This window comes from Culex pipiens, chromosome 2 (genome assembly GCF_016801865.2).
Source record: "Culex pipiens pallens isolate TS chromosome 2, TS_CPP_V2, whole genome shotgun sequence".
Taxonomy (NCBI): domain Eukaryota; kingdom Metazoa; phylum Arthropoda; class Insecta; order Diptera; family Culicidae; genus Culex; species Culex pipiens.
The window spans coordinates 100,147,917-100,162,517 of NC_068938.1; the positions used below are offsets into that span (position 1 = coordinate 100,147,917).

General features: G+C 26.4%; 1 protein-coding gene across 2 annotated transcripts in view; it reads left to right on the top strand.

Moving 5' to 3' along the window:
- The window catches only part of LOC120413079 (Kv channel-interacting protein 1-like), a 191,531-nt gene that overhangs the window by 81,146 nt on the left and 95,784 nt on the right, over positions 1–14,601 (top strand). The gene's annotated exons all lie outside the window — the stretch shown is intronic.

Here is a 14,601-nt window from a genome sequence, read left to right on the forward strand (position 1 = left end):
AAAAAAGTTTTAAAAACTCTGCTATTTTCCATTTCTAAACTGTAAATTTTTTTGGAACATGTAATTTTAAGTGATATTAAATCTTCTTTTCCGCAATAACCCAGAAGGGTCATTTTTCATTTTAAAATTTCGTTTTTTGTTGCTTTGCAGAGTTATTTTTTAGAGTGTAACAATGTTCTACAAAGTTATAGAGCAGATAATTACAAACATGTTGATTCGTAAACATAAAAGGTTTGCTTGTAACCATCACGAATTATCGCGATTTTACGAAAAAAAGTTTTGAAAAAGTAACCTTTTTTTTGTTTCTCTTTGTTTCGTCGTTCGTGCCTGTCGCGGGTGACCTGAACGGCCATGATCAAGGACGACCAACTTTTTCAAAACCATTTCAGCCTGCAAATGATTGAAATACAAGTCTTTTTCGCATTTTCATCAATGGAAGGGGTCGTATCGCCCCTCCGTCACGAGATCTCGAAAAATGAGAATTACCCATGTTTGAAATGTCTTTTGAAAATGCAATCAGGATTTTCTGGAAATGGTTTCTAATAGACCATTTTATTGATTCTCTATTAGTTTCAAACATTTTACCTACAATTAATAAGGTTATGAAAAAAATACAAATGTTTTGCTTGAAAATAATTTTAATTGCTGAAATTAAAATCAATTTTACACATGTTTACAAAAACTGAAAAATGCTGAACTCAAAAATTAAAAAAAACTACGTTTGAACTCCTTGTACAAAATTATTTAAAGAAATTGCAACAACATGTCTTTTGAATGGTCAATTTGTTAAAAAATTATAGAATTTTGCATATCCAAATCAAAATATATTTTTTTATTTCTTTTGTACAGTTTAAGTCAATAACGCACAGCTTTCTAGAATATGGCAAATGTTTTCACCCAAAACAATGGCGAGGTTCAGCTTAGGGATTATGTCCCCACTTTACTTTATAGTTTGAATCATTGCCGGTGAAACAATTTCTTTGAAAACAATTCAGAAACAAATTGTACAAGTACCTCTGCCAGAGCAATTTGCTTCGTAAGTTCTCGAAACAAAAACGTGTTTACTGACTAGATGATTCAAGTGGTGTTCTCAATAGAAATCTCTGAATGCAAAACACACACAGTTTTTGTCCTTCTTTTGGTCAATTGTTCTACTGTGCAAGAAATAACTCACCATTCACATAATTTCTGAATGTGTGTTTGTGTGTGTATGTGATTTTAGTGTGAAAAGGATTCTGATGTGACGGCCGTGATGCAGAAAGGATGTTCCGCTGGCTGGGCATGTGTGGGTGTGCTTCCATACAAAAGTGATGCCCACATACACACATGACGAGATGATAATCAAGGACACACAGCCAGACTCACTTGGGAAAGCCGACAGAATGATGTTTGCTCGTATCGCCCGAAGGCCCAAAGTGCCGTTTGCATAGATCAATGTGTCCTGGGCTGAACCGACATAATAGCCGAGCAACATGACACCATTCCATTGATGGGGACCTCTCTATATACGACCCACAGTACAACTTGCCATTAGGCAACGGTTATAATGTCAATTCGTCACTATCTCCGGAGGTATGCATCTTCATAAATCTTCTTCCGCATGTGTGAGTGTGTTTGTCCATGCCGGAACCTTCAGGGACACCGATCCGCACGTATCTCGATATCAATCTTTCGATAGCCGTCGATTCGATCCGTTCCACTTGGTCGACCGGAATCGATGCTAGGCAGGTGGCCGGCGGCGGCGGTGGTGGCAGACGATCCATCATCTATCTCTACCCCCGTTGGACCTCCGTTACACTATACAACCTACCACTACATCTATTCTTCTCGCCGGAAGGCATACTGCAGCTGGTGGTTCTGAAGAAGTCAGCTTGCCTGACAAGTTTCACTCGGTTCTTTTTGTGTTCCGCTTGTTGTGTACAGAACAAAAAAGGCTGAATTTTCCCTTTATCTAACAGGGATAGACGACTAGTTTCGTCGTCGTCGTCGTCGTTGGGGGTCGTGCATAAACCACGTGGTCTCCTTAGGGGGGGGAGGGGGTTCGAAATCCGGCCGAAAAAAACCATGAAAAGCCATGGGGGGGAGGGGGGGGGTCGACGGCTGACCACGTGGCCTTTAAAAAAAATCTTTTCTTAAAAAAAACAAAAAAATACGCGCTTTGAATTTACTTATCTGCATACATTTTTTGTTACACTTCAAAACCATACAATTATTGTGTTTAAAATTATTACTTATATTTCAATGTCATAATATTTTCCAATTCAATATTGAATTATATATTTCGGCAGATTCATATCAATACTTTGAGCCTGTTATTGAATGTACACTTTTTAATACTCATGTAACTACGTCTTGCAAAAGTTTAAAAGCTGTTAAAAACTAAGGTGACAGTATCCAAAGTTAATATACCCTAAAAAATGCGTACCAAAATGCAAACACAATTTCATTTTTTTGTTGATGCTATCAAGTAGTTAAAAATGTGCTTGCAAATTTGCATTGAAAGAAGATGTAGTCTTCGATAGTTCTATTTTGGAACAACTTAAAAAATAAATATTGCTGACAATTTTATAAGATTTTCGTAACAAGGCAAAAAACTAAATATTTATTATAAATGAAGTGTCTAAAAATGATTCTCTGCGAAAAAAAAAAATAATTTTCAAAATCTCAGATCTTAGCTAATTACCGTAGCTGGTCCTATAAGTGATCGAAGAATCTTAATCGAAAGATTTCCTTTTGACACTTAAAACAAACTCAAGATATCTTGTATCTCCTCTCCCATGCAATATTTTTTTAAGTACAAAGAAACTAAAAACCCCAATTTCAGGATTATCGCACAAAATTTCAGTATCACTACCTCATTTGCAAGTGAAACGTCTAACATTAAAAAATAACAAGTAACGAAAAAACGAACGATACATACTTTAAGATTCACCAAAAAAATTGATGAATATTTGGTCTAAAATATATTCCTTATTTCATGGGTTACACAATTCGGATTTTTGTATTACATAACATTTCATAAAATACACGTTTACTATCCATCGTCAAAGTTGTAGGATTTTTTTTATGTTAATAGGGACCATCTCTTGAGCCAAAGAGAAACATGGGCAAACATTTTAGATTTTAAGAGAAAAAAAAACGAGCTTCAAGCAAACATTGTTTTTGTTTCTCAATTAATTTAAAGATTAAAAAAATAGGGGCCAAAGGTGCCCTTTCCTGAAAACACACATAAAATAATTTATGTTTTAAAGAGTCACTTAATTTTTGAATGCCGATATCAATTTGTGAAATAAATTTCAATACAATGCCGTTAAAGATCAACATAAATAAAACTCCTTAAAAAAGATGGAACGGTATTTTCAACTCGCTGGTTCTCGGGCATAACTCAACCAACCGAAACATTTTTTTTGAGTGAATTATAAGGATGTCTAGATGATCCTTAAACTTTGCAGAACTCGATTTGATCAAATCTGTAATTTATGCGATCAAAAACGTCGTTCCAACTTTTGTTTGCTCTAGTAAAAAAAATCGCCCGAAAATCCGCGGAGACAAGCCCGAAAACCTGTGAGTTGAAGTTACCGTTCCAACGTTTTAGGGAGGATTTGGCATCCGTGTATATTGGACATGCGTTGGGCGTCCCAGTGTTAATAATTTCAAAGATATTGAAAAGATTGAAAAATTAACTTATTTAATTTGTTTTTGTATTTGTTTTGAGGTAATATCTCAGCAACCAAAAGTTGGATCAAAAATCTTAAATCGTAGATAATTGCCTATTTAAACAACTGAAAAAAAAATGTAAAATAAATTCCAAATTTTAGCTCAATCTTTTTTAAATTTATCAAAACACGTAGTCGATAGCAAAATCAATTTAAAGTAAGAGTAAGACTTAAACAATTTGGATGTCCATGACTAAAAGAATGATTTTTAGCGCGTTGTCTACAACTTTTCCAAAGTCACGAAATCGATTTTCGAGCAATTCTATACAAAATCGGTCTTTATTCTAAAATTTTAGTTTTTGATTTTTTTAATCCGTCTGAAACCTTTTTTGGTACCCAAGCCATTTTGCATCATTAGTTTGTCCATATAGTTTTCCATACAAATTTGGCAGCAATGAAAATTAAAAAATCTGTATCTTTTGAAGAAATTTTTGGTCGATTTGGTGTCTTCGGCAAAGTTGTAGGTATGGATAAGGACTACACTGAAAAAATGATAAATGGTAATTTACTTTGCTGATTTTGAATTTCACTTTTTGTCACTAAAACATGATTTGCAAAAAAACACTATTTTTATTTTTTTTTTAATTTTGCCAACTTTTCAGAAATTTCCAGAACGGGCAAAAAATCGTTGTTTGAGTTATGAATTTTTGAATCAATACTGATTAAAAAAAATCGAAATATTGACCGCAACTTAATTTCAATTTTATTTTTCGATGTGAATTCGAATTTGCAATTTAAAAGTACATTAGTGAAATTTGCATAGTTATAACTATTTTTAGGTAACTTTTTTTTAAAATAGTTGCAATTATTAATTTAAAAAATTTAGTGCCCATGTTTGCCCAATTTTGAAAAAAAAAAATATTTTTGAAATGCTGAGAAAATTCTTTGTTGCATTGTTGCTGAGATATTGCCATGCAAAGATATTAAAACAGAAAAATGGATGTTTACTACCCAAACAACCCATAATTTTCTTATGTCGATATCTCAGCAACTAATGGTGCGATTTTCAATGTTTATAAATAAAACTTTCGTGAAATTTTCCGATCTTTTCGAAATCAATATTTTCAAAAAAAAAATAAGACTAACATTTCAAAAGGTCGTAATATTGAATGTTTGTTCCTGTCTCTGATTCTTGTATGGAGAAAAAAATTAAACAGCTCGACTTTTTTGGACACACTGAATCATTGGAATCAATCATGCTTAATTAAAAAGAAAAGTTGCTTTAGTTTGGATTTTTATGAATGTTTGGAATAAAATAAATATTAACCAGGAGCTTTCATAACTAGATATTTTCCTTAAAAAAAATGAAAATATTTTTTTCCTGAAACAAAACTCTTATATTTAATTAATTTCGATTTTAAGAAAATATTTAAAAGCGCATTTAAATTAAATCATGAATGCTGTTTATATATCAAAATAGTTTTAATTCCCAAAGGATGTTTATTCTGGATGCAATTAATTGCACTGCAATTCCATAATTTTGAATACATATGTTTTACTAAATAGCTTGTTTTGTTGAGAGTATTTTTTACTTTCTGTACCATTTCAATAAATTGTTATACTGTTATTATTTACCTTAAACTTTGTGATATCATACTTTTTTCACACTTTTAAGTAAATTTCTGTTTTTTTTAATATATATGATTAAATTGGTTTTAATGGTGTTACAGCACCTACACAAATTAAAATGTTTTCTATTTGACCCAATGTCACCCCCTCTAAAGGGTGAGTTTGAGTTAATTTTAAAACGATTGGCATTTATGAACGTAGGATTATACTAGCCATATTCTGGGAAAATGTTGGTAAATTCAGGAGCATTCCCCAACATTATTTATTTCGATATAATTTGAAATGTTTTTACTGTGTTTACATAACAACAGTAATATTGCTTTTTGACCAAAAGTCACCACCACTGACGGTACATCATTTGTGGATAAACATTTTTGAAATCTATACTTATTTTGTTTTTTTTTTTTAAGATCTTTCACCTGGGAGGAAAAAGGCACGTGGCCACATAGGGGGGGGGGGGGGTTGGCGTGAAACCACGAAAAACCATGAGGGGGAAGGGGGGGTCAAAAATTCTCCAAAAAAAGGCCACGTGGTTTATGCACGACCCCTTGCTTGTGCTTCCAGAAATAACCCGCGGCGAAAACACACTTTCAACATGTTCCCTAGATTGGCTTGAAAAATAAGAAAAGTGATGGAAGAAACATAATTTCAGGAGGTTGTTTGCAAATTTATTTTTTTCAGTTTTTGACAAATTTATAAATATGTTTCATTGTTGAAAAACCAAAAAAACAAAAAACAAAAAACAAAAAACAAAAAACAAAAAACAAAAAACAAAAAACAAAAAACAAAAAACAAAAAACAAAAAACAAAAAACAAAAAACAAAAAACAAAAAACAAAAAACAAAAAACAAAAAACAAAAAACAAAAAACAAAAAACAAAAAACAAAAAACAAAAAACAAAAAACAAAAAACAAAAAACAAAAAACAAAAAACAAAAAACAAAAAACAAAAAACAAAAAACAAAAAAAAAAAACAAAAAACAAAAAACAAAAAACAAAAAACAAAAAACAAAAAACAAAAAACAAAAAACAAAAAACAAAAAACAAAAAACAAAAAACAAAAAACAAAAAACAAAAAACAAAAAACAAAAAACAAAAAACAAAAAACAAAAAACTTTAAAATTTCATTGCCAACTTACTGTAAAATTCATCCTTTGTTCTCACTGAATATCAGGTTTGCTTTTCCCCCTCCAAAGCAAAAAAAAAAAAATCCAAAAAATGTCCAACTCTTGCCCAAAAAATGGCGCCATTCTCGTGCTCGGTACTTCATCCCTTTTCCAAGTAGCGAACTAGGCTGGGTAGTAGCTAGAGCATCGACTGAAGCGAACCGTGGCATGTCTAGCGCTGTCTGGGAGGCCTGTGTAGCTTCGTGAATGCCACGTGCCCTCCTGAATGAAAAAGCGTGCCATCCATGACATCATCCAGCTAGGGTGGGGGAAACGGAAACGATGTTCGGTGATGGTGGTGGTTGGAGCTTTTACGAATATCGAATGCTTCCGATATAGCGCGTCTGATGGCTTAAAGTACTACCTGCTACTACTGAAGGTAGCGGGTTGATGGTGGATCGTCGAGAAGCCTTTTTTGATTTGGATACGGAGAGGCAAAAAGAATGTAGCCCAATCTCAGACTTGGCATGTTGAGGTAAAATTAGTTACCAAAACTTGAAATTTGACAAAAAAAAAATGTAACTGATCGTTTTCTTTATATTTCTTATCAAAAAAGTTGAGAAGATGGCTCATTTAACCCCAGTTCACCCTGTTGAAAAAATGAGATTCCACTCTGAAGAAGGGGTAGAACTTGATGGATGGAATGTTTGACATCTCGACCGGTGCTGTTTGTGTTTCTGAAATGGATTGCGTGATCGAGAACGATAAAAATGGCTCTCTTGAAGAGGTGAGAAGATTCGGGCCTGCCCGGATACGGAGCAGAAGAGCGTACGGATAAGGGTTAATTCTGATATAACGTAGTATGTTAAGGGCGAGGGTGATTGTGTTACGGTATGTGTATTTAAATTATAAAATGCATGACGGCAAATGCTAAGTTTCGTGTTCAAAAGTTTTGGCAAATGCTCTTAAAACGATGCATTTTGAAAATCCACGTTATTTCCACGTTTAAACATTAAAATTGATTGCCACTTTATTTTATTTTAACTTTTTATTTGCATAAGTTTTTATACGTGTATAGGCTATGCGATCGGAATAATAAATTATCTATTTCAATAGAATGGCTCATTTAAGCAATCAATTTCTCCAGCTCCTTCAACTTCTCCACATCGTTGTCCTCTGGGTGGATCATCGTGTTGTGTTTCCCGCGGCACTTGAGACAACCGCGATTGCTGCCACAACTGGTATGTGCGTGACCCCAGCTGAAGCAAATTAGGCAAACCTTAAGCCGCCGAAGTTCCTCAATTCGTTTCTCGAACGACAGCTGCTTGAACTCGTTGCACATCCTAAGCACGTGTTTTCCCTTGCAAAGGTAGCACTGATCGTGGATAATGTTGAGCAGATGTGCCTTCACCTTTGACCACGTGAGTTGATTTTTTGAGTACTTGAGTTCGATGATGTTTGGGTTCTGCCACTGGATCAATCGCCCGATGAGCATTTCCGACAAAGGGTCACACTTGAAGCCCACGGTGTTGAGGGCGTCCACGTGGCGATTGTACTCGTTGAAGACAGCGTCTACTCTTTTCACTAGGTTCCTTCCTTGTGCACCTTGAATGTTGAACAACTCACCCACGTGGTACTTGGCTGCCATGTCATCGTACTTGTTGCACAGCATTCGCCACTGAACTTCGAGTGGCTCCGTCGACGGGATTTCATCTCTAATCGCTTTATACACTTTCTTCGTAAAAATCGCCATCTTTTCGAACTTGTTCAAATGCGAACTGTTCAGAACTCGAACCGAAAAAATCTTCCGAAACTCAACCCACTTGGAACAACCCCCCGAAAATACCGGCACGTCCTTGAACTCCTCATCCCGCCCTTCATCCAGCATCAATCTGTCACAATTCTTCTTCCACAACTCCCGCCGGCACTGATCAAACACCGTTTCGATTCGCTTGGCCGTTTCGCGATGCTCGATGGAGCCGCGCTTGTCCTTCGCCAACTCCAGAATGTTCGCCAACAGCTTTGTGTAGTCCTCGCGTAGGTCATCGATCTGATCCAAGTACCGCTCCGAGTGATCAACCAGCTTGTACTGACCAAGCTGCAGGTTCGCGATCTGCGCGAACAGCTTCCTGGCACCGGATTCGACGGCCAGCATAGCCCGACCGAGCGCAAACACCGTGAAATCCGATTCGACGCACATGGTTACGCGCACGTTGAGGTTAGGTTCACTTCTTGAAGCACTTGAACTTTGAGGTTATGGTCACCGTAATGGAAGCACGCTTTGAAGCTGAGTGTGTACAACTAAGCTGAAGTCTACCACAGTACTGAACAAATTGTATTCGTTTAGGATAAGATCGATAACAATTGGGAAGAGAGAAAGAGATTTGTTTTGTTCAATTGCTTCTGCCTGCATCAGTTTTTTTTATCAGAGCTGATGTAATAGAGCCGATTTACTTTTTAATGTTTTAGGAGAATACAAAAATACAAAAATACAAAAATACAAAAATACAAAAATACAAAAATACAAAAATACAAAAATACAAAAATACAAAAATACAAAAATACAAAAATACAAAAATACAAAAATACAAAAATACAAAAATACAAAAATACAAAAATACAAAAATACAAAAATACAAAAATACAAAAATACAAAAATACAAAAATACAAAAATACAAAAATACAAAAATACAAAAATACAAAAATACAAAAATACAAAAATACAAAAATACAAAAATACAAAAATACAAAAATACAAAAATACAAAAATACAAAAATACAAAAATACAAAAATACAAAAATACAAAAATACAAAATACAAAAATACAAAAATACAAAAATACAAAAATACAAAAATACAAAAATACAAAAATACAAAAATACAAAAATACAAAAATACAAAAATACAAAAATACAAAAATACAAAAATACAAAAATACAAAAATACAAAAATACAAATATACAAAAATACAAAAATACAAAAATACAAAAATACAAAAATACAAAAATACAAAAATACAAAAATACAAAAATACAAAAATACAAAATACAAAAATACAAAAATACAAAAATACAAAAATACAAAAATACAAAAATACAAAAATACAAAAATACAAAAATACAAAAATACAAAAATACAAAAATACAAAATACAAAAATACAAAAATACAAAAATACAAAATACAAAAATACAAAAATACAAAAATACAAAAATACAAAAATACAAAAATACAAAAATACAAAAATACAAAAATACAAAAATACAAAAATACAAAAATACAAAAATACAAAAATACAAAAATACAAAATACAAAAATACAAAAATACAAAAATACAAAAATACAAAAATACAAAAATACAAAAATACAAAAATACAAAAATACAAAAATACAAAAATACAAAAATACAAAAATACAAAATACAAAAATACAAAAATACAAAAATACAAAAATACAAAAATACAAAAATACAAAAATACAAAAATACAAAAATACAAAAATACAAAAATACAAAAATACAAAAATACAAAAATACAAAAATACAAAAATACAAAAATACAAAAATACAAAACAAAATACAAAAATACAAAAATACAAAAATACAAAAATACAAAAATACAAAAATACAAAATACAAAAATACAAAAATACAAAAATACAAAATACAAAAATACAAAAATACAAAAATACAAAAATACAAAAATACAAAAATACAAAAATACAAAAATACAAAAATACAAAAATACAAAAATACAAAAATACAAAAATACAAAAATACAAAAATACAAAAATACAAAAATACAAAAATACAAAAATACAAAAATACAAAAATACAAAAATACAAAAATACAAAAATACAAAAATACAAAAATACAAAAATACAAAAATACAAAAATACAAAAATACAAAAATACAAAAATACAAAAATACAAAAATACAAAAATACAAAAATACAAAAATACAAAAATACAAAAATACAAAAATACAAAAATACAAAAATACAAAAATACAAAAATACAAAAATACAAAAATACAAAAATACAAAATTCCAAAAGTACAAAATTCCAAAAAAACAAAATACAAAAATACAAAAATACAAAAATACAAAAATACAAAAATACAAAAATACAAAAATACAAAAATACAAAAATACAAAAATACAAAAATACAAAAATACAAAAATACAAAAATACAAAAATACAAAAATACAAAAATACAAAAATACAAAAATACAAAATACAAAAATACAAAAATACAAAAATACAAAAATACAAAAATACAAAAATACAAAAATACAAAATACAAAAATACAAAAATACAAAAATACAAAAATACAAAAATACAAAAATACAAAAATACAAAAATACAAAAATACAAAAATACAAAAATACAAAAATACAAAAATACAAAAATACAAAAATACAAAAATACAAAAATACAAAAATACAAAAATACAAAAATACAAAAATACAAAAATACAAAAATACAAAAATACAAAAATACAAAAATACAAAAATACAAAAATACAAAAATACAAAAATACAAAAATACAAAAATACAAAAATACAAAAATACAAAAATACAAAAATACAAAAATACAAAAATACAAAAATACAAAAATACAAAAATACAAAAATACAAAAATACAAAAATACAAAAATACAAAAATACAAAATACAAAAATACAAAAATACAAAAATACAAAAATACAAAAATACAAAAATACAAAAATACAAAAATACAAAAATACAAAAATACAAAAATACAAAAATACAAAAATACAAAAATACAAAAATACAAAATACAAAAATACAAAAATACAAAAATACAAAAATACAAAAATACAAAAATACAAAAATACAAAAATACAAAAATACAAAAATACAAAAATACAAAAATACAAAAATACAAAAATACAAAAATACAAAAATACAAAAATACAAAAATACAAAAATACAAAAATACAAAAATACAAAATACAAAAATACAAAAATACAAAAATACAAAAATACAAAAATACAAAAATACAAAAATACAAAAATACAAAAATACAAAATACAAAAATACAAAAATACAAAAATACAAAAATACAAAAATACAAAAATACAAAAATACAAAAATACAAAAATACAAAAATACAAAAATAAAAAAATACAAAAATACAAAAATACAAAAATACAAAAATACAAAAATACAAAAATACAAAAATACAAAAATACAAACAAAAATACAAAAATACAAAAATACAAAAATACAAAAATACAAAAATACAAAAATACAAAAATACAAAAATACAAAAATACAAAAATACAAAAATACAAAAATACAAAAATACAAAAATACAAAAATACAAAAATACAAAAATACAAAAATACAAAAATACAAAAATACAAAAATACAAAAATACAAAAATACAAAAATACAAAAATACAAAAATACAAAAATACAAAAATACAAAAATATAAAAATACACAAATACAAAAATACAAAAATACAAAAATACAAAAATACAAAAATACAAAAATACAAAAATACAAAAATACAAAAATACAAAAATACAAAAATACAAAAATACAAAAATACAAAAATACAAAAATACAAAAATACAAAAATACAAAAATACAAAAATACAAAAATACAAAAATACAAAAATACAAAAATACAAAAATACAAAAATACAAAAATACAAAAATACAAAAATACAAAAATACAAAATACAAAAATACAAAAATACAAAAATACAAAAATACAAAAATACAAAAATACAAAAATACAAAAATACAAAAATACAAAAATACAAAATACAAAATACAAAAATACAAAAATACAAAAATACAAAAATACAAAAATACAAAAATACAAAAATACAAAAATACAAAAATACAAAAATACAAAAATACAAAAATACAAAAATACAAAAATACAAAAATACAAAAATACAAAAATACAAAAATACAAAAATACAAAAATACAAAAATACAAAAATACAAAAATACAAAAATACAAAAATACAAAAATACAAAAATACAAAAATACAAAAATACAAAAATACAAAAATACAAAAATACAAAAATACAAAAATACAAAAATACAAAAATACAAAAATACAAAAATACAAAAATACAAAAATACAAAAATACAAAAATACAAAAATACAAAAATACAAAAATACAAAAATACAAAAATACAAAAATACAAAAATACAAAAATACAAAAATACAAAAATACAAAAATACAAAAATACAAAAATACAAAAATACAAAAATACAAAAATACAAAAATACAAAAATACAAAAATACAAAAATACAAAAATACAAAAATACAAAAATACAAAAATACAAAAATACAAAAATACAAAAATACAAAAATACAAAAATACAAAAATACAAAAATACAAAAATACAAAAATACAAAAATACAAAAATACAAAAATACAAAAATACAAAAATACAAAAATACAAAAATACAAAAATACAAAAATACAAAAATACAAAATACAAAAATACAAAAATACAAAAATACAAAAATACAAAAATACAAAAATACAAAAATACAAAAATACAAAAATACAAAAATACAAAAATACAAAAATACAAAAATACAAAAATACAAAAATACAAAAATACAAAAATACAAAAATACAAAAATACAAAATACAAAAATACAAAAATACAAAAATACAAAATACAAAAATACAAAAATACAAAAATACAAAAATACAAAAATACAAAAATACAAAAATACAAAAATACAAAAATACAAAAATACAAAAATACAAAAATACAAAAATACAAAAATACAAAAATACAAAAATACAAAAATACAAAAATACAAAAATACAAAAATACAAAAATACAAAAATACAAAAATACAAAAATACAAAAATACAAAAATACAAAAATACAAAAATACAAAAATACAAAAATACAAAAATACAAAAATACAAAAATACAAAAATACAAAAATACAAAAATACAAAAATACAAAAATACAAAAATACAAAAATACAAAAATACAAAAATACAAAAATACAAAAATACAAAAATACAAAAATACAAAAATACAAAAATACAAAAATACAAAAATACAAAAATACAAAAATACAAAAATACAAAAATACAAAAATACAAAAATACAAAAATACAAAAATACAAAAATACAAAATACAAAAATACAAAAATACAAAAATACAAAAATACAAAAATACAAAAATACAAAAATACAAAAATACAAAAATACAAAAATACAAAAATACAAAAATACAAAAATACAAAAATACAAAAATACAAAAATACAAAAATACAAAAATACAAAAATACAAAAATACAAAAATACAAAATACAAAAATACAAAAATACAAAAATACAAAAATACAAAAATACAAAAATACAAAAATACAAAAATACAAAAATACAAAAATACAAAAATACAAAAATACAAAAATACAAAAATACAAAAATACAAAAATACAAAAATACAAAAATACAAAAATACAAAAATACAAAAATACAAAAATACAAAAATACAAAAATACAAAAATACAAAAATACAAAAATACAAAAATACAAAAATACAAAAATACAAAAATACAAAAATACAAAAATACAAAAATACAAAAATACAAACATACAAAAATACAAAAATACAAAAATACAAAAATACAAAAATACAAAAATACAAAAATACAAAAATACAAAAATACAAAAATACAAAAATACAAAAATACAAAAATACAAAAATACAAAATACAAAAATACAAAATACAAAAATACAAAAATACAAAATACAAAAATACAAAAATACAAAAATACAAAAATACAAAAATACAAAAATACAAAAATACAAAAATACAAAAATACAAAAATACAAAAATACAAAAATACAAAAATACAAAAATACAAAAATACAAAAATACAAAAATACAAAAATACAAAAATACAAAAATACAAAAATACAAAAATACAAAAATACAAAAATACAAAAATACAAAAATACAAAAATACAAAAATACAAAAATACAAAAATACAAAAATACAAAAATACAAAAATACAAAAATACAAAAATACAAAAATACAAAAATACAAAAATACAAAAATACAAAAATACAAAAATACAAAAATACAAAAATACAAAAATACAAAATACAAAAATACAAAAATACAAAAATACAAAAATACAAAAATACAAAAATACAAAAATACAAAAATACA